We start from the raw sequence: 21557 nt of genomic DNA, 5'->3' as shown, positions 1-21557 counted from the left end.
ATATTCTGATTTTTTCTAAAAATAGTGCGTAACATTCTGTCCATCTTGATGAAGTATGCTCCAGATTGCAAAACTATGGTCTCACTCTTAAAGCACATAAATGCAATTTGTTTAGAAAGTCAGTGGAGTATTTGGGGCATACTCTTTCAGGGGAGGGTTTGGTTCCAAAGAAATCTAATGTGGAAGCTATTCTTAATGCCCCAGCTCCCAGTACTAAAGAACAGCTCCTGTCATTTTCGGGCATGTGTGAATACTACAGCAAATTTGTTGCTAATTTTGCTACTAAAATGGAGCCTTTGAGGAAACTTTTGAGACAAAAGAATGAATTTGTTTGGGACACAGAGCAAGAAAAGGCTTTTTCTGAGATCAAAAAGGACATTGTCAATTCTCCTACTTTACGTCCCTTCAGGATGGGAAAAAATGTATAATTACCACGGATGCAAGTTTGTACGGTTTGGGATGTGTGCTTTCCCAAACAGATGGTATGTCAGAGTGGAATGTGGCTTTCTCATCCAGAACGCTGAGTGAGACAGAGCGCAGGTATGCGGTTATTGAGCGAGAGTTACTGTCATGTGTGTGGGCTATAGAACATTATAGAATCTACATTTGGGGTAGTAAGTTCATTCTGAGAACAGATCATAAGCCCCTTGTTCATATTCTATCAGTGGGAGGAGGATGGAATTCTACAGCGAGGATTGCACGTTTGACATCTAAGTTGCAGGAATATAGCTTTACAGTAGAATATATACCTGGTAAGAAAAATGTTACGGCTGATTGCCTATCACGTCTTCCTTGTAGTAGTTTGGTTGACAGTGTGAGTGGGTGTAAAGATGTAGACTTTGTGTCTAGTTTGCAAGATTTTATTGATACTCAGTATCAAGAGATTACTGAACAGTTTTCGTTCAAGTGTCAGGAAGAAGATGATAAGTTGATCACATTGAGGAAATACTTGTTGGAAGGTTGGCCCAACAAAGCGAATATCAGAGAAGATATTGTGCCGTTTTTTAATGTTGCTGATGAATTGTTCTGCGAAGGTAATTTGATTTTTAAAGGTGACAAGTGTGTTCCACCGGTTGGTGTTCAGGAGTTAATACTCAAGTTGGCGCACAAAACCCATCCTGGGATCTCTGCCATGAAGCGTCTTATTAGGTTGAATTTTTGGTGGCCTGGCCTGGACAGGTTTGTAGATCGTGTGGTTAGGGAATGCAGTGAGTGTTGTGACAAAGACAAGATGTTAAAAGTTATTGTTCCACCCCTTAAGTCAGTAGTGTGGCCTGAAGTTCCGTGGAAAAAAAATTGCTTTCGATATTTCTGGTCCATTTAGTATTTTACCTGAATCTTCTCGTTTTGCTCTTGTAATTATTGACTACCATTCAAAATGGCCAGAAGTAAAATTTGTGTCAAAGATCACGTCTGAGGTAATAATTTTGTTCCTTCAGGAAGTATTTTCTAGAGAAGGTTGTCCTTCTGTGTTGGTGTCAGATAATGGAGTACAATTAGTTTCATCAGAAATGCAGTCATTTTTACAGTCCTGTAACATTAAACATGTTAGGACTTCTCTTTACGAACCGCATGAGAATGGTCAAGTCGAGCGGTTCAACCGTGTGTTAAAGAACTTTATTGTGGATGCCATTAAGGATAAGGGAAATTGGTTGAATATCATTAGAGAGAAACTTTGGCATTACCGCATAACTCCACACACAACCACAGAGGTTAGTCCTTTCAAGTTGCTTAAGGGAAGAGATCCAGCTTCTATTATTTGTCCGTGGTGGTTCAAGGAGAAGTGTAGGACTTTTTGTGAGGATGTTGTGGATGTCAAGCTTATTGCGGACAGAGTTGCTTCTAAACAGAATAAATCTGCTGGGTGGTACAATAAGAGGTGGAAAGCAAGAGAGCATGGTTTGGCTGTGGGAGATTGGGTCAAAATTCTGAAACCTTCTTTTGTTAGCAAGGGTGTGAGCAAATATGGTAGACCTATTCAAGTTAAGAATGTTTTCAAAAACTCTGTTATCACACAAGATGGTAAGGTCTGGAATGTAAGCAAGGTTGCAAAGTGTCCTATCCAGTTTGATGCCAATAATTTTTCTTTTCCTCAAAGTTATTCCAATTCTATACCAGACCAGTGTTCTAGGCCTTTTTCTGATACTATTGCTTGTAGAATCAAAGAAGATTCCCGAGTTCGTAAAAGACCCATGTCTTTACGGGATTATGTATAATATGTTATTTTTCTGTTTATTATGATTTTGTATATATGTTATTTCCTTGTTTTCCATTTGATGGGGGAGATGTGTTACATCCTGCACTATATATCTTACCTTTTGTTCCTTCCCCTTTAATGGCATGAGACCTAGACCATGGTGTTCTAGTTCTCAGAACTTTCTTGATAATGCATTCTGCATCCCTGAGTCAGTTGTATCTGGACTCTGAAGCTGCCTACATGATGCTGTGCTGCTGAATAAACCTTCTTGAATTATTACCTGTTTCCTGGATTATTACAAGACCTTTGTTATCACCAACATCTCAAATTCCCGGCTAGTATCGAGCCCTCCATACGCCCTGCAATAAAGTTGTAGATCTAACAGGAAAATTAATAAGATAAGAACTTACCGATACGCAGCGGCTATGTTTTAATCACCAGGTAAACAAACATCTGATTCATGCTATAGAGAGCTCTATATTCGCCTTTGTACTCCATGTGAGGTGTCACTCACCAGATAAATATTCTTAGCTCTCTCCCAACTTTTTCCGTCCCCATTTTAATGCACGCTCGGTCATCATTTTAATTCCCAGAGCAATCTGCAGGCATTTCCACGTGCACAGAATCCTCTTTAACGCCGGCTCCAGCTGCCTTTCTACTCTTCATACACTGACTACATCACACTGCTTGAAACGAGAATCTTACTCTGCAGGTCTGCAACCTTTGTTTTTCGTCGCTAGTACTTAGACACTACTTCTGGTTGATTTAATTAAACATGATTTGACACTTGACACTTAACATCTTTATTTTCTCATTTATGCTGTCCTAGTTACAGTACACTTTTTGTAATTTATTTATACAAACTAGAGCGCCCCGAACCACCCAGTAAGCTCCGTCTGCAAGAATATATCAAAATAAATTTCGTCTGTGTCTCACACTAAAATTGGGGACAGCTAATTTCCAAACAAACCTGGCTACCACTAAGGAAAAATGTCCTGCCATCTTTGCCAGGGTCGGACTGGGATACAAAATAAGCCTGGGCACCAAGATAAGTGTCCCCCATTAGCGAACTAGATCGTTAAAAAGTGACCCACTTGTGCAAATCAGTCAATTATTGTTCTTGTAAAGACAAACTGTATACATGTTTTGAAAAATTTGAGAGACTGCATACATTTTAGTTTGCTCCAGACAATGCTCGTGGTAATATCAGGAAAATGAACAGTAAAAACCAACCCATCCAGCCATAAAACAGGGCCATGAACTTCTAGAAAACCAGCCCACAAACTAATGTCAAACCAACCCATTTGGACACTGCCTGGTTGCCCTCTAGGCCAGTCCAACCCTGGTCTTTGCCATATTTCTTGGGCAATGCAATGCACATTAGTATGTACAGCTCTTTTATGAGGTGGAGAAGCTGGAAAGTAACTCTGTCTTCTGTCTTTGTCGTCATATCCCTAGTCAGGGCATTAGAAGAATGACCATTCTTCTTACTTGCCACGGTACTTTCCTGCCCATGCCTACTTCCACTGGTGAAGCAGTGCACCTATCAGTCCATTCTGATCTGTGCCCCTGCATATGTTTGCCCCTGGCTGGTGTGCCCTGTGCTACATGCTTCTCCCTGGCGCCTCTGCCACCATGCTACAGTACACCCACTTATGTCCCTAATTCACTGTCACCATGGCACTGCCCATCCTCTATGCCTCCTATACCCTCTATGCCACCATGGCCCTGCACTCTCTTGCTTCTTCATAGGCCTTCACTACACCTTATTTGATCAATGTTTCCTCTGTGCCACCTTGACACAGCGCTTGCTGCCTGCTGTCCCTTCGCAACACTGCCCAGACTCGCTGCCTGCCACCTTTCACCTGTCCACTTTGTCACCATGCTCCTCCCTGCCCTGATCCCCCCGTGCCACCAAGCACACCCTGGTCCTGACAATTTTCTCCTGCCATTTCATCACGCCGTTTCATCCAGACCCACAGACCCTGTCCCCCCACGCAGCAGTCTGCCTCTTTTCGCCCTCTGTGCCTCAGCTGGTAGTCTCTGCCACACGCCCTGTGCTTCTGCAAATCTCCTTACCTCTGATCCCGCTGGGCACTGCCCACCCTCTCTGACGCCCTCCCTCCTATGCTACTCCCCTTCTACTCTCCTAGCAGTAGGGCACCGCCCACCTCCTGACATCAGCATCTCATGTGCTGGCATGGAAGTTACCCAGGCTGCACCCGGCTGGCTGACAGTGCCACGCACTCTGCGTCAATGTGTGCGTCGTCCTGCAGACAAAAGGTTTCCCAAATCTGCTTTACAAGTCTGGTAGGCTGTGTTAATTTTATCACTGCAGGGTGGCCAGGCGTCTGAGATTACCCGGGGCAGTCCGGGTTTTTAACTTTGGATGTTTTATGTAATTATAGGCTACAAATGTCCGTGTTTTCAAAGAAAATTTACTAAGCACGTGGAGAGGATTATCTTGTGGGTTTATCTAGCCCCCTTGTAAGAGAGTAATTTATGTAACGCAGATCACGCTGCTCTCAAACTTGCATTTTACGCCCCCTTAGACTTACCCTCCCTGTTGCATATGTTCCATGGTTGCGAGTGCATTGGCACCACTCATGTTCCTTTCCGCATTCGACGTAAAGCACTTTTGTGAAGCGCTACACAAATAACAGATTTTTATTTTAATAAAAACAAAAGGTGCGGTGTGCAACACCTGCTTGTTTTATGGTCATGGGAAGCAGGTGCTGTGTGTGTGGGGGGGTGGCTGTGTGTGTTGGCTCTGTGTGTGTGTGTCTCTGTGTGTGTGTGTGGGGGGGGCGCTGTGGCTGTGTGTGTGTGCGGGGCTGTGGCTGTATGTGCATGGCTCTGTCTGTCTGTGTGTGCGTGGCTCTGTCTGTCTGTGTGTGTGCGTGGCTCTGTCTGTCTGTGTGTGTGAGTGGCTCTGTCTGTCTGTGTGTGGCTCTGTCTGTCTGTGTGGATCTGTCTGTCTGTGTGTGGCTCTGTCTGTCTGTGCGTGGCTCTGTCTGTCTGTGTGTGTGCGTGGCTCTGTCTGTGTGCGTGGCTCTGTGTGTGTGTGTGTGTGTGTGTGTGTGTGTGCGTGCGCGGCTCTGTGTGTGCTCTGTGTCCGCTAATACTCTCTAATGCTCACCTATTGCCATTGTAAATGACAATACCATTTATTTATGTTTAAAAAAAATGAAAAAAAATGTCATGAGCAATACCAATAGCTCTACCTTTAATAATGCCGAGACCATTGCATTGTAAATGCTTGTTTTCTTGTGTCCACTCTGGTTGCTTGTTGGGATATTTCTGACTCACACCCCCCTGATATCACTGACCAGGCCACGCCCCCGTGCTGGGTCCAGGGGCAGTAAACACAGACCCGCTGTGGACATGTAAACAGACCCGCTGCAGGAATGCGGGGTATTTCTACGCTCGGCCCCTGCCGCTGCTGGGCAACGGGCATCTGTTTACCACACACTGGTGAGGGGCGAATTGTGGCGACCACCTTGAGGCCGCCGCGCCCTGTGACACAGGCCTCCAGGGCGCCCGTCTGTCCGGGTCTGTGCAGGTTCGTAAAACACACGCATGTAAATGTCTCCTTTCTGCTGCTGTAATTTAAAGCGCCTGCTTTAAATACGCACGACAGCAAAATAAAGCGCCTACTTTAAATACACGCAGCAGCAAACAGGACACTCTTACAGATCATGTATATTTGTGTGTTTTACGAACTTGCGCGGAACCTTTCGGCCCTTATGCGACGTGCTGCCTTTACGGAGGCACGGTCATTACGGAAGTGCTTGCTCTTACAGGCAGTGAGTGTGAGCTCACATAGTGCTTGCTGCCCCCACGCTCACATACTACCACTTTCAGAGCCGCAACCAATTTTTTACTATAATCAGAGCCGCTGGAATTTTGCGCCAGCGGAGGGCCGAATTATGCAGCAGGGTTGAGTAAATTTAATGCCATGAAAAGACAAATTATGCGGCATAACGCTGCAGATTTTGTGATAATATAACTTCATTATTTTGACATGTTAACACTTGTTAGCAATGCCTGGGCATTGGTTCCAACTCATTAAAACCAGTTTAACACCCAAATATAGCAATAAGCAACAGAGAGGGGACCAGTTAACCTTCGCAAAGCACCTTCCCCGGCGCGACAACACGTGTTGCTGTATTTTTTGTAATTTTTGAACCATTTGAGATATAAACACATTTTTTGGCTAAAATTTGCAGGTTATGCAGGAGATGATGGACTCTGTGCTTGCGGCAAATATATAATTATGTGAAAATCGCCACGTACACAATCACATAATTCTAGTGGCTCTGAAAATAAAACTACACGGCAGGCTTCATGTTTTAATGCAAATAACGGTGAAACGCAATGTTTGCACAACTGGCCAGTGGCCCCCACTGCTGTGACTGGCCACCACTGCTGTGACTGGCCACCACTGCTGTATCGATAACACATCACGATTCCCTGTTTCAACAGATAATATTTTAAAGTTTTCTGGTGAGTATCACTGCCGGGCATTAAGTAGTCCGGGTTCTTCCGGATCTCAGACCGGGTAGCATTTTAGAACGGAGATTGAAACGGGTCCCTATTAGGCCCTATATTCATGTCCTTAACATTACTGAGAAAACACGGACAATTTCTGAACAATTAATGTAATAAATATTCAGGTGATTCATGACCGTGATTTAGTTCCCATTTTTATTTCACATCTTTTACTGAATCTTTCACTCCATTAGTTTTAGCTGTTTCCAGGATGTTGTGTTTTTGTATATTTTTTTTGTTCAACGTATTATTCTTGTATAGTGCTTGCTTAGAACTGAGTCACCTCAAGTTGCTTATAAGATACACGGAGTTGAGGCTGAAGGTAGTGTGAGTTTCTCACAGTGTCTGGCAGTGGGTCAAAAGGGGAACAGAATACATGATCATCCAATCCTTGGCCTCTCTGCAGAGCACACAGAGACAGCCATGACAAAGCGTGTATTCCTGGCTGGTTTTAGGTGCATGTCAGTTGATATGGCATTATATCTGGATGCAATAACGGCAAGCTCTGAGAGACACCGAAATGCAGGTTGGGTGGCACACTATGGGAATCACAGAAATGTAGTTTACATGTTTACGCCGTGGCTATAGATACATAGGACACGCCCCTTTTAGAGACCCCATACCTTTTTCAGCCCAATTAAAGTCCTGACGGCAGCTAAACGTAATTGGGTGACTGGCTGGCTATATATGGAGTTTGCTCCGAGACAGAATGTAAGGCCTGCTGGGCGGGTGAGGGGTTGACAGGACCAGTCAAGCAACAACAGGATGGAGGGGGTTAGGGACATGGGGCAAGCAACAAAGGGGGAGGGCACAAAGGGGTTGGGATAAGCAACAGCAAGCATCAAGCGGAGAAGGGGTGAAGGGACTGGGGCAAGCAACCACAGCAGAGGACTCAACAACGACGATGGAAGAAGCACGACGAGGGAAAAAAGTTCCTCAATCCGAGCATGAACAGTGGAAGGACACACATTAAGAAATGAATCTATACTTGGTCCATGCTCCAGGGAAGGGAGAAACACATGAGAGAAAGTGAAACCAGCACACGTTGATCAATGAGAAGCAAGGAAATTAGAGTGACGATGAAGCCAACCAGTGGTAAGTAATGGGCGGGCTCAAAGCGCCCTTCAAGTTTAAGTTAACAAAAGATCTCACAAGCGACAGCTCAGGCATTTCTTAGGCAAGACCTAAAAATAACAAGCTTGTGTCAAACAATGGGCTTTGACCCCAGTCGAGAGAAAACATTGAAAAGTCCATTCACACACACACACACCTAAAACACCTAAGATCTTCTAAGATCTAACCTTATTTAAACAATAACTTCCACAAGAGCATGGTTTTTTAAATTTTTATTTTTATTTTGTGTCATGAACAAACCAAGCAGTACAATTATTAATGTTTATGGCTCAGGCAAGTACATATAACATTACATTATCACTACTTGTCACATCAGATTATAGCTGTATGTTTTACAGTCTGATTGTGTGTTACACATTGATTTATTGGTGACTTTGGTTCTATTGTAATGTATTACTTTCTTTTGCCTTGAACCTTAGATCCGGGCATCCTATTCACATATCTTTGAATACATTCAACAGTGACATATATATTATCCATATAATACTCCAAATTGTGTATCCCAACCTATGGCCCCTAAATCTTGTAGAATTTGTGTGGACACCATCTGCTCCTGCGGTGTGGCACGGTTACAACGAATTTTTTACAACGCACTACCATTACATCGCAACTTTTACCACGCAAACCATTACAACGCATTGCGCTGGGGGGCGCTCTAGGATAGGGAATAGGTTAATTTACTATCCAATAACCTTCCCTAGTGTCCACGGGGACTGGAGTTGGAATAGTAAATTAAACTATTCACTATCCAGCACCCCAAAGCGCTATGCGTTGTAATGGTATGCGTGGTAAAAACCGCGTTGTAAAGGCATGCGATGTAAAAGCATGCGTTGTAGTGACACCAATCCGCTCCTGCAGCACCAATCTCCATTTCTGACAGCCAATCACTGTATTTGGGTGTCCCCTTTCCACCAATAGCGAGGCCATGTTCCTTCTGGCACCAGCCATGTCCATGATCTGCAGTATCTTTTATATTTAGACACATATTGGTACCCTCCCCCCAAAAATCCAGGATCTTGATTTTAATATTCCATTTGATAGGTGTTTTGACAATTTCCTAAGTGCTTGTCCACTTTGCCCCAATATTTCTTAAACCTGGGACAGTCCCAGCATGAGTGGATAAAAGTATGTTTCATGCCCCACCCCCGCAAGCACAGGTCTGAACGTGTATATCCAATGGCATGGAGTTCTAACCTCGGTAGGTGTAAGATTTTCAACGTACTGGTCTAAATCCAGTTTTGATGGCTTCTTCCCGGTGTTTCCATTTGACCTCACTGGTGGATCCTTGTCAGATATCAGGGAAGAGTGTTCTCTTTCTCCCAGTATTCAGTGGCCTAAAGCGATACATAGGTTCCTCAAGAGTGTGTGAAAGCCCAATCAATTAGTAGGGCCAGTTGTGTAGCCCAGTAATATTTAAGGATATCCAGTCCAACCCCTCCATTGCACAGTCCCTTATGCAATTTGGCAAGTGAAATCCTTGTGAATTTCCCACCCCATAGATGTGCCATCAGCAGCACGTAAGTTTGTCATTCCCAGGTACAATAAATGTTATAATTTGAAGTGTGTAAAGAAACCGTGACAGGGCCATCATTTTATACATTGGGACCAGCCCCTACAATGAAAGCGTGTGGTCCCTTCAGTGTGTTATTGGTGATTTGAATCTATTCAATGCAGCCAGTAGGTCTTGTTGATAGAAGTTCTGGGGATTGCTCATGCTAAAGATGCCTAAATTGTGCAAAACGACTTAGTTTCTTCGTACCAGGTGTTGACAATCCAGTGTGGGCACTCAAGATGTATGGGGGAAAAGTATTGATTTATGTGCATTCATTTTATATCTTGACTATATCCTATATGTCTTAATGATTTCAAAAAGTTGTGGGATCATTGTGTACACATAATGGTATGTCATCCGCATACAGTGATATTCTAGACTCCCAACCCCTCTCCCACTGCAATCCTTGGGAGTTGACATCCTTATGTCTTCAAAGGGTGAGTGGTTCGATGGTCAAGGCAAAGAGGAGAGATGACAATGGACAGCCACAAGAGCATTATTAAGAAGGGAGGTGTTTGGACAGGTAAGCAATTTGTTTCCATTGTATCGATCACTGTAGGTCTTTTTGTGCCACGTCTAGAGGATTTATTTGAATGAACATTTTACTTTCATAAGAAAGTGCAAGGAGACAAATGGGTTTATTGTTTTCCTTACATTGAGTGTAAAATAAAAATTGGAGACACCCTTTTACACCTGCACCCATGACAACAAACACCAGAACATGTTAAAGAGACCTCATCCACTCAACAGGGTACACATAGATGGCCTATGGATATCAAATGTTGCTGACACAACTCAGTACCTGTAGTTCATGCATTCACAAACCAAACTGCTGGGCAACGTGCTTAACATTTAACAAAGATAACAAGTAAGCATGCCGTCAGCAAACTTTATAGGGCCTGATTTAGAGTTTGGCGACGAGGGTACTGTGTCGCAACAGCACTGGAGTATCCTCTCTGCCAAACTGTCGGTCTGTCCTTCTGATTTACAGTCAAGTGGACCGTAAGTATGTCAGTACTGGAGCCTACTCCCGCTCCATCGAAGACTTACTCCTCCATTCGCTCAATGGAGTACTCTCCGTCGGACTTTCAGACTTTCAATGGTCAGCCCAATTTAGAGAAGGCAGTAAGGGAACGTTAACTCTTCTATGAGGCTTGAAGTCTTTCATCACCAAACATGACTTCAGATTGTAGGTATATCCCTGGTACTCGCCAGACTTAACTATGTATACTCTATCCTCACTGGCATACAGAAAACACATCTGGCTCTCATGAAACCTGCTCTCCTGAAGTGCTTCATCTCGAGTCTGACAATGCACCTTGACCACATCCCTCCTGTGGCTCTCTCTCTTTGATGTTACTCTTATGGAAAATTACCTATCCCCTATCCTTATCCACCTCATAAAGATAGATTTTCTTAGTTTTACTGTTACCCATAAGCCGTGCTCTGTGCACACTTGGTGAAAGGACATACTCTGAGGGCATTCTGGTCTGTGTGTGTGACACACACCAACTACTCTCAATGACGACGAGGTGTTCAAATGGGCACCTGCTGCATAGGCAGCCCCGCACAGTTACAAAATGGTGGCACACCAAATGCTGTTTTCACATGTAAACAAGAGAGGATGTTTCTCTCTCCACCTTTGATGTTGGGCCCAGGGTGTTTCTTGCTTCGTCAAATTTGCTTTAAAATACATGATTTTCCCACACTTTTTTCAAACTATTCTCGGGGGGAGAACCCTCATGAAGCCGCCTCATGACATTCGAACCTGCTAGCTGCACTTGCGCACAACGCAACACTCATTAACAGCTTTTACGCCCTACCACTTTCAAATGTCACCAGCCGCCACTGATTGAGCATAAGGGATGCTCTGAAAGAGTGTGAACCCTGAGGGATAATACACATAAGGACTTATTTACAAGGCCCTTTGCATCCCCCAATGCAGATCTTATTTTGACGTTCTGGCGGTGCCAAGTGCAGACCCATATCTACAAGGCCACTCAAAGCCACTTACATATGTTGTGAGGCATTGTAGCCCAAGTCAATGTCTTGCCTTACACTGCATCAAGGAGGCATTCCATGGGCTTTGCTGTGGATGATCCCATGTGACACCCCTGGGTTTTGACGCAGTCTCAGATTGACATGTTTACAGATTTACATGTTTATTTATCCTCGTATTTTCCTCTTTCTATATGTGCTGCATTGTGCAGCACACAAGAAAGAGGAAAACGCCTCTATGGATTGTTTTTGTGCAGGAAGGAGTGCCTTCCTGCACAAAAACAATCTTGCCAACAACGCAGACAACCTTGCACCCTAGTGCAATGGTGCCTGCATTGGCATAAAGAAAAACCAAAGGGGATGATGGACGGAGCGTTGACAATACAAACACTCACCCCCAGTCAACTGATCTGGGTTTAATCCATCACCGTTCTTTAGCTCACTCCGCCACCCCAGTACAGACATGGCCATATGCAAATCAGTCTGACCCTGTGCCTCATGGGAACAGTCCAGCCCGAACTGCCAAGCCATGTCTTCCCTGGACCGGAATCAAGCTTCCCAGGACCGGTTTCTGGCATTACAGCCGTCTTCAGCCGGGCTTGCTTGAATCCAGTGGCAAAGTGAGCAAGGGACTCACGTCTGAGCATACCCTGCCAACTTAGGGCGAACAAAGAAAAACCAAAGGGGATGCATTGGCATAAGGCAGCTAAAATGGCGCCAGCGCAGTGGGAAAGGAAAGGAATCCTTTTGTTGCAGGGCTGTGCGGCAATGTGACTTGCTGTGCTGTCCTCAATCAAAAACTCGTAAATGGGGCCCTTACTCTGTTTTAACTCATATAGAATGAAATATATAATCACTAGATGACCTGGTATATACCGGGGAGACTAGTGTTTGCAGAAATTCTCCCTGGTTAAAAGATCAGGTTGATCACAGAATACCCTGGAAATGTGTGAACTATCTGTGTTCAGGCCTCCAGACATGTCCTTTACATGTCAGGCATTGAACATGGAAGAAAAGGTGCCCAAGAGACATGTATTTGTCTGCTAACCACTGGCTAAGATTTCAGCCCTGGCCCACGAAGATGCTTTGTGATTCTGGGGCGTATTACCAAGGAATAGCGATATTTATCGCTAAATGCGCTTAGCGCATTTTATTTTATCGGTGCCTATCGCTGGATATGTTAGCGGAGAAAACATGCTATTAGCAACGTTTTTCTCTATTGTGCTAAAATATCCAGCGATAGCAGCGAAATGCGTGAATATCGCTGAGAATACAGCGATATTCACGCATTAGCGACGAAATGCTCTTAGCCATGTTATCCACCTCCCATTGGATAACATGGCTAAGAACTGGTCTGGGCAGGTGTTAGTATTTGGAGATATTCGCGAATATTTTCCTCGCTACGCCTGCCTTGCTAATAGGCGATAGCGACGTTAGCAACTGCTTTCAGTCGCTAACTGGTTGGGTACGCCCACTTTGCATGTCATTAGCGATAAACATCGCTGACATGCAAAGCGGGCCCCAAACCGCTCGCTATCGCCTAAAAGCTGTCGCTAACATCAGTTAGCGACAGCTTGCTAATAGGGTGATAGAATTATCGCCGCTTAGCGGCCGAAAACGTCCGCTAAAGTAGCGATAATTGCCTATCGCCCTGCTTGATAATATGCCCCTCTGTTCTTTAGGGACTTCAATTATTCAGGTTGAATAGCTCAAGGGTTTAAGTAGATTTAGTCTCAAGATAACAGCAGGCTGGCCAATGGGAAAGGAGTGCTGTATTGGACAAGCAGCATTAGGAGTCTGAGAGCTTCGGGGTGATAGTAGTCTATAGGGCCTTAGGATCTGTCTTCAGTGTAATACTCCAGCGTCCAGCGTTGCTGCTCTCAGGTCCTGTGTAATGAGTCAGGTATAACTGGCCCGTGGCTTGTTCAAACTAGCTGCATCATTTATAAAGCCATCACCACCAGCACCCATGCTAATTTTGCAGAAAAGCGCACCATCTCTGGTGGTTGTCGGTGGACCCGCAGCCAGGCCACCGTCAGACTGCAGACTAAGAGGTGTAAAATGAAAAAATGCTGCAGGCCTTATCCATCTTTGCACCCAGGATTTAAACAACATCCCTGTATCCATCAGGACAGCCCCAGTGCTGCTCCAATTTAGGATTGAGTTGAATACTCACCTCTTTGAAGAGCACAACAACACAAAGCAGTAGCCATCCACAAACCCGCTTCCTCTCCCATCTCTTGTTGACTTTATGCCTCTCGTTGACCAGGTACAGCACTCTGCTGCCTTTTGGCTAGGGTTTCACTATAGAAATGCCACATACAAACATACATACATTTAGCAGATGTTGTCACATGCTCTTTAAGAGGAGGTCAGCAGTCCAGTGGCAGCTCCTTCCCTAAGGCGGAGGAGCGTTGCCCCACTGCTTTTTTAGTGTGAAATAAAGGGAAAATAAAATGATAATAACTCGTGTTCTCATTTTATTTTCTCCTACTTCCGAAGCTTTGCATGAGGGTGCTAGGGAGGAGTGTTAGCACCGTCCTAAGTGCGCAATGAATCGTTGGTTGACCCTCTTGAGCCGGCCAAAGAGTCTTGCACCCAATTACTGTCTGAGCGCCAAATCACAGTGCTCAGACCAATCACGGCGCTTCTAAGGCAGCATTGTGATTGGCTGGCTGGGAGCCCAGGTGTGCTTCCTGTTCAGGCCAGCGAGGGAGGACTACGGAGGAGAGACGCGGCGAGGTAGCGGCGAGAAGGTATGTTTTTTATTTTATTTTTAATACCCGCCCCCAGTGTCCCCCCCCCCCCTCCTGCCCCTGCCCCCCTACCTCAGATCCGTGCTGGCGGTCAGTAATAACTACGAGTATAGGTTTTATTGTTGTAATGGTAAAGAACAACTAGGCAACAAGCAGTAAGCCCAGGAAGGCCAGTTTGGTTCTTGACTGGGAGGATTTTCAGGATAAATATCTGTCCCATTTTTTTGTAGAGATCCAGTCCTCCCTCTGCCCCAGGATCTCAGGTGCCTTCATACTCACTGAAAGCAAAAACACAGCCAATCATCAGCAAAGAATAAGGGTATTTAAACTTGATGAGAGGTGTCCGGCAGGGATGTTGATCAGTGACTTCCTGGAATTAAATAATGATCAGTCTGAAGAGCAAAAAAACTATTGGGTATTTCACCATTAACCACATTAGCTCCTGCTGCTCTGGTGTAACTCTCTTTACCTGGTTTTTTTTAACTCTTTTATTAAGGGTTTAAATCATCCAGAATCACAAAAACAGTACAGATATGACAGAATTCCAGTACAGTACAATCTTGGAGAATGACAGTACAATGTAGTCTCAACAGTTTCCACATATAGCAAATAATCACAATTAAAAATTATTTGTGAAAGAAACAATACATTCCTGTCTAGAAAATAATATATTAACATCAAACATCTGTACTAATACTCATTGCAGTGCATTTAGAGTGGAGTAAAAATTCTCAATAAGCAAATCATAACAATAAAACTCTACTAACAAACCCTCCCTCCCCCCCTCCCAGGTCACATACGTATGAATTCTCTGTCTCTGCCATGTGTCACTTCATCTGACCATCTTTAACGTGAGAGTGTCTTATTGCTGTACCTCTACTTCAGCTCCAACTTGGTCAACTTGTGTTCCCCCCCGACTCTTGCGTGGCAGGGGTCCCCCCCATGGGGACCTCTGAAATCAAGGTATACCAGGCTCTGGCATCCTCTTCTAACTTTTCATCCTTCCTGACTCTCTTCATTCGGATTAGTTCTGCTGTCGCCCATTCCATTAGATCTTTGGCCCAATTTTCTACCCTGGGGGCTGGGAGCTCACCCTTTACCTGTTAATAGGACCCTAGTGCACTTGTAGACCTTAACCTTGTTTAGAGACCTCCAACCAGTTCGGCCAAAATCCCATGAATTCCCTGAGGCGGCACCGCCCGTACTCTCTGCCAAGCTCCCGGTGGCGAATGCGTCTGTGTGTTTTACTGGAGGACGGAGGTGCCTTCAACCTGCTTTCAATCCCTTCTTGGTCTTCTTGGAGAAGTGTGGCTCACTGGTTAGAGGAGGCAGACCCAGACGCTGAGATCAGACCCGGGACCAGGGTTCAATTCCTGACGCGGCAGGGTCTTGAGCCCAAAATGTCCACGGACTCGGTAATTCTCGCTTCGGTGCCTACTCGAATCACAGGTTCACACTCTGCAACTCTGGGCAATAGCTTGCTTAATCTCCACTACGGCCCCCCGTGGCGGGATGCCTGGCTTTCACCTTGGGGATACCCAGCAGGGACTATCTCACAGGGAAAAACCAGGACGGGTTCCCAATGCAAAGCGCTTTGAGACCTGGCGGTGATATTGCGCTATATAAAAACCTATCCATCCATCCACCATCCATTCTCCTCGTCTCTGTCCAATGTGTTCTTTGTGTCACTCCGCTCCTCTGTTCTTCTCCCTTCTCCCTTTGTCCTGCTCTGCCCTTCTACCCCCCACCTCCCAGCACCTTGAGACCCTTACGAGTGAGTAGTCGGGCTTAACAAACACCTGATTGATTGCAAGAGTCTTCCTCTCATCTGCTCCTCCTCACGTCTCCTGACTCTTAGCTCTTTGCTCCTCCGCTCTACTCTACCCCTCTCTGCTCCTTTTGTCTCCTTGATTCCACTCCTCACCATCAATTCTCTTTCCAGCTTCACAACTTTAATCTCCACGTGGACCTCTCTCTTGGCAGGGCTGTGGTGTAGACTCTCCTCATCATGTAGGTGTTCCTCAGGATCCTTTCTGGTAGCCAAAAGGCAAGAAGCACTGGCCATTGGGCCCTCCACGAGAGCCGGTGAGCGCTGCACCCTGCCACAGGACACTACTTGCTGGAGACAAATGTTTACAACCAACTTCAAGCTTTTGTGGAGCATACCAGTACCGGCCTTTCTATGGAACCTGTCTTTAGTCTAGGTTGCAGCACTGAGTCAGTGGTAGAATTGCCTCTGGATAGACGTAGACGTTCAGCTGCTGCATACAGTCAAGCACAAAAACAACAGTTGATAGACAATGCAGAACAATGTCAACAGCTGTTGTTTTTGCATACAGTCAAGCAGCACTTATATCAGAAGGCGTGTCCACAGCATTTGACCCTGTAAACCACCAGACCCTTGTTGGGTGGATTCCTGGTTTTGGATTTAGCGGTACAGCACTACATTGGTTTCAAGATTACTTGGCTGTATGTTTATAAGAGGATATGATCCCCCTTTCTCCACAGCTGAGCACAATCTCAGGCGAGGTGTCCCACTTGGCTCCATGGCGTCCCCGTTAGTATTTAATCGCCATTATTTTGCGAATGTCATTTTTGATCCTACGGCTACACTTTCTTCATGTATGCTGACGATGCTCCTCTTATCCTGAAGAACTTGGGTAATGTAGAGGCTAGAGGAACAAGCTTCCATCAGTGCCTACAAACTGATGAGGCAAAGATGAGCTGCAACTAGCTTAAATCAAATGGTGACAAAACAGAGATTGTGGTGCCCTATCAACCTTTTTGGCAATTTCCATTTTGGCCTCAGGTGCAGGGTGATTGTCTCATTCGAGTGTTGTGCGTAAAAAACCTGGGTGTCAAATTTGACTCTTAATTGTGTCGTGAACCTGACTCACTTTCGAGCAGTGGTTAATTCATGTTTGTTTCATTTGAGAGTTCTGAAGAATATATTTAATCTGTTTTATTGTATTCCCATCCGGTAGAGATTTCTTTATTTTCTCCAGGTTGGACTGCTGCAATGCTCTCTATCAGCTTTGTAATTTCAGTTGGTCAAAAAAGTTGCCACAAGAATGGCTCCTGACTTGTCAAAGTGGGACAATATTTCTTCCACCTTTGCCTCCCCACACGGGATCCCTGTCAAGCAAAGGACCTTATTTTGAACTGTGTGCATAATTTATTAACATAGCATAGAAAACCCTTATGTTGGCTTGTAACCACAAGGATTGGGTAATGGCAGCCCTATGTTGGAATTGTTCATGTTAGTACTTTGTGAGTTCCAGGCATTCAACCATATTTAACATACACAATAAGAGGGTATGACAGATTAACCCTTACACGCCTCAGACTTGATGTATTTCATCGCTTGGTGAGTCTTCCGACCATAAATGATTGGTCGAAGACCTCACCAAATTGTCCTTGCGATGGAGTATCATTGCAATCAACAATACATGTAGTCCTGTTCTGTAAATTTTATTCAGAGCAGCGGAGGAGGTGGATTAGACCTATCTTAAAAATATGGGGCTTGAGGCAATGCCAACCAGCCTACCTTGCCTTGCAATTTCTTGATAATATATACATTTCAAGAAGTATAGCCACTTTTCTGAAATGTACGATTAGACATAGGAAACATCTTGAATTGTGTTCTTCCGGCTAACATGATTTTAGTCAAACGTTTTATCTGTAAATGAGTCTTCTAAATATCTTTTTTAAGGCTGTTTTTATACAAACATTTTTAACTGTTTTTATTATATATGTAATATGAAATATGAAATTTTATAATACTTGTAACATGAAATGTTAAAATTGTGCTTTAATGTTTTTTTTTTTGTTGTTTCAAATTGAAAACCGAATAAAGCTAATTTTGAATTGAGTTCCAGGCATTGTGTCATTAGAGCCCAGGCCCACAGACATTGTGCTTTTTATCAATATCATACTGTCTGTCCCTCCAATGGAGCAGAGCCTCTTAGCCACATTTTGATTGGCTGGCTTATATAGTCCTCTGCCCACATGGAGGGAAACACTTGTTTTCATTGCACCCTCCATGGGAGTGCCTCTGTTTTATGTTCCTCTCACTCTCGTGTCCTGCTTCTCCCTCTCAAATAGGGTTCTTCTCCTTTCCTCATTACCCCACCTGCCCCTCTGCTGTTCCCCCATTCCTTGCAATCAATTGTTTACTTATATATATATTTTTTTCAGGGTCCGACAGCTGCCATTTGCTTCCAGGTCACTCTGAAGCATAAAAAGCACTTTTATGTTCCTCTCTCTCTCTCTCTCTCTCTCTCCCCTACACCCTCCCACCTGCCCCCCACCTGCTATATCCCACCCTCGTGGTCACTGAAAATGTTTACAAATTAAATTTATTTGGGAGGGTGGGGGAGGGGCTGCTGGCAGCTGCCCTTTGCTGCTGGACAGCTCTGCTTCAACCCAGAGTGGTCCAGCCCACAACTGAGATGTCTGGCAACAAAATTCATGTTACTATCAATAGAGGCTTTTTGGTGAATTAGTAAAAAATATTCATAAAAGGAGTGTCTGCAGGTATGACCTGAGGGTTGGCAGGTCTTAGGTTAGTTCAAGAAAATACACTGTGGGGCAGAGATCTGTTTATGGTCCTGATCGTATGTCCTGGCTCGAAGAATAAACCAAATTAGAAGTGATTCCTAAATCAATCTCTGGCCCGAAGAGAGGGGAAAAGAAGTGGACACATCCCTTCCTAAGGGAGAGGAAAGATGCTTCACCAAAATGTCTGCTCCTTCAGGCCATGTTTATTGAGCATCTGGCTATTAACTTGACTAATATCAAACAAAAAAAGTGCAAATGTATAGATTGGATTATCTTTCCATCCTTATGTTTGGAAACAGAAAGTTTTTTTAAAAACCCTAACCCACCAAGATTTCCCTTGGTGGCAGGCTTCATTATTGGGTTCTTCCCGTCCCGCTGGGGAACGGGCTTGCTGCAACCAAACGGAGATGCGGGAGCACTTTTTTCGATACTATGTAGAGATGGTAGATATAAGAGTGAGAGGGTCTTATCTGAAGTTTAAAATACCTGGCTAAGTAAGAACAAAAAGTTTTATTCTGACCTCTTGCTGGTATGGTTAAAAAGGGGAAAACTGAGAGGCATATGTTAATGTGTTTGTATCTCACAGTCGACATGTTTCAAGCATTTACTCCATTTAGGAGACCAGATTTCGAGTCGTTCACAATTAGGAGTGGTAATTAGGGTCATCTTGGTGGTACTGACGAAAAGCCGTGGGATAAAGGCTTGATACATGTAGACCGTGAGATACATACACATTAACGTTTGTGGGAGCTAGACCAAAACACTGCCCTTCAAAATACTGCATTGATATTTGGTCGCAAACACAAATTGTGATTCGGTAATGTGTTACCGGATTGCAATTTGGGCTTGATACATCAGAAAAAGCCTTTTTGCTGTCGCAAATGGCCTGATTCTATGAATCGGGATGTTAGCAACTACGAAAAGGCTTCGTACATCTGGCCTTAATCCTTTTTACACAGTTTGCGGCAGTCTATCTTATTCTGTGCTTAGTACAATTCTAAAATAATAACTTTCATATTCAATCAAACAGCATTTGTAAAGCGCAGGACTGTCACGCCTCGGGATATCTGGCCACTGTGTCTCCATCGAAAAGCCAGGTCTTGAGTCTCTTTCTGAAGTCTGCCAGCGAGGGAGTCATACAGAGCTGGAGGGGAAGGTCATACTAGGTCTTCGCAGCGATGTAGGAGAAGGAGTGGGCACCTCTGCGACAGATGCGGGGAGTATATGCAAGGGCGAGTGACAAGGAGAACAGGTGTCTTTGGGATGCTGGAAGTTCAGTTAATGGTTGAGGTAGGCAGGTCCTAGGTCATGTAGAGCTTTGTAGGCGTGCATGAGGAACTTGAACTGGCATCTTTTCTGGATGGGAAGCCAGGGGAGGTCTCTGATGGGGGGCGATGCAGGTTTGTTTGGGGAGGTCCAGGATGAGTCTGGCTGCAGCATTCTGTGTGGTCTGAAGTCTTCTGAGGAGCTGGGTGGAGATGCTGGCGTAGAGGGCGTTGCCGTAGTCGAGAGGGCTGGTGAAGAGGGCCTGAGTGACGGTCTTTCTGGTGTTGGTTGGGAACAATCTGAAGACTCTGCAGAGCATGATGTGTGTGAAAGTAAGAGGAGGTGGCTGCCTCACTTCATGGTCATTTGGCTGTCGAGTATGCATGCGTGGTCTGTCAGTGTATGTATAGGTCTGAGTTCTGCAGGCCACCAGCTGTGGGTCCATGCAGAGGTGTTCTTCCCAAAGATCAGTACTTCAGTTTTCTCAGAGTTGGGTTGGAAGCAGTTGTCTCTTATCTATTTGGCTACATTGGTGATGGTGTTGCAGGAGTTGGTTCTGGTGTTGGGGGTCCTCGGTGAGAGAGAGGATCAGTTCAGTGTCATCTGCGTAGGAGATTATGTTGAGACTGTGGGATCTGACGATGTTGTGAGGGGGTCATGTAGATGTTGAACATGGTGGGGCTGAGGGATGATCCTTGTGGTATGCCACATGTGATGTCTTTGAGTGTGGAGGTGAAGGGAGACAGTTGATGCTCTGGTGCATCCTGTAAGGAAGGAATCGACCCACTCGAGGGCATCTTCCTGTATGCCTATGTTGTGGAGTATGTTGATGAGGTTGTTGTGGGAATGCCGTGGAGAGGTTGAGGATGATCAGGGCCACAGTTTGTCCACGGTTGAGGAGTGTTCTGATGTGACTGTGGCATCAATCAGCCCAGTCACAGTGCTGTGGTTAGCATGGATTCCTGATTGAGAGGCGTCCAGTCGTTGGTTTTGTTCCGGGAATTCAGTGAGTTGCTGGTTGATGGCATTCTTGAGAACTTGGCCTTGTAGGGGAGCTGGGAGATCGGACGGTAATTTTTTAGATTGTTGGGTGTCAGCAGAGGCTTTCTGTAGAAGGGGTCTTACATTTCCATGTTTCCATCTGTCCAGGAAGGTTGCTGTGGAGATGGAGGTGTTGAGGATGCTGGCGAGTTGCGTGCTGATTGGGTTCGTTGCGAGGTGGTGGGGGCAGGGGTCGGTGGGCACCCTAGAGTGAATGGGGCTGAGGTGGTCAGGGTGGTTCACAGTGTTTCTGTCACACGCTGTGGCCTCAAAACAACTAGCAATCCATAAGTCACTAGTCCCACTCTACCAACCGGAATTTAATTCTCCACACACAGACAACTGAGGTTTGAAAAGATAAAAGAGAACCTTTCCTGTCAGGTCAACTTGCATGTGTTTTTTTCATTTTAGTTGTGTGCATTTGTTTACATGCAGTTACCTGAAAGGCCAAAAAATAGTTATAGAATATTTTGCTCCTTCTAGCCATGTCTTGGACTCCACC

Source organism: Lissotriton helveticus, chromosome 11 (genome assembly GCF_964261635.1).
Source record: "Lissotriton helveticus chromosome 11, aLisHel1.1, whole genome shotgun sequence".
Taxonomy (NCBI): domain Eukaryota; kingdom Metazoa; phylum Chordata; class Amphibia; order Caudata; family Salamandridae; genus Lissotriton; species Lissotriton helveticus.
Note: the sequence above shows the minus strand (reverse complement) of the source record.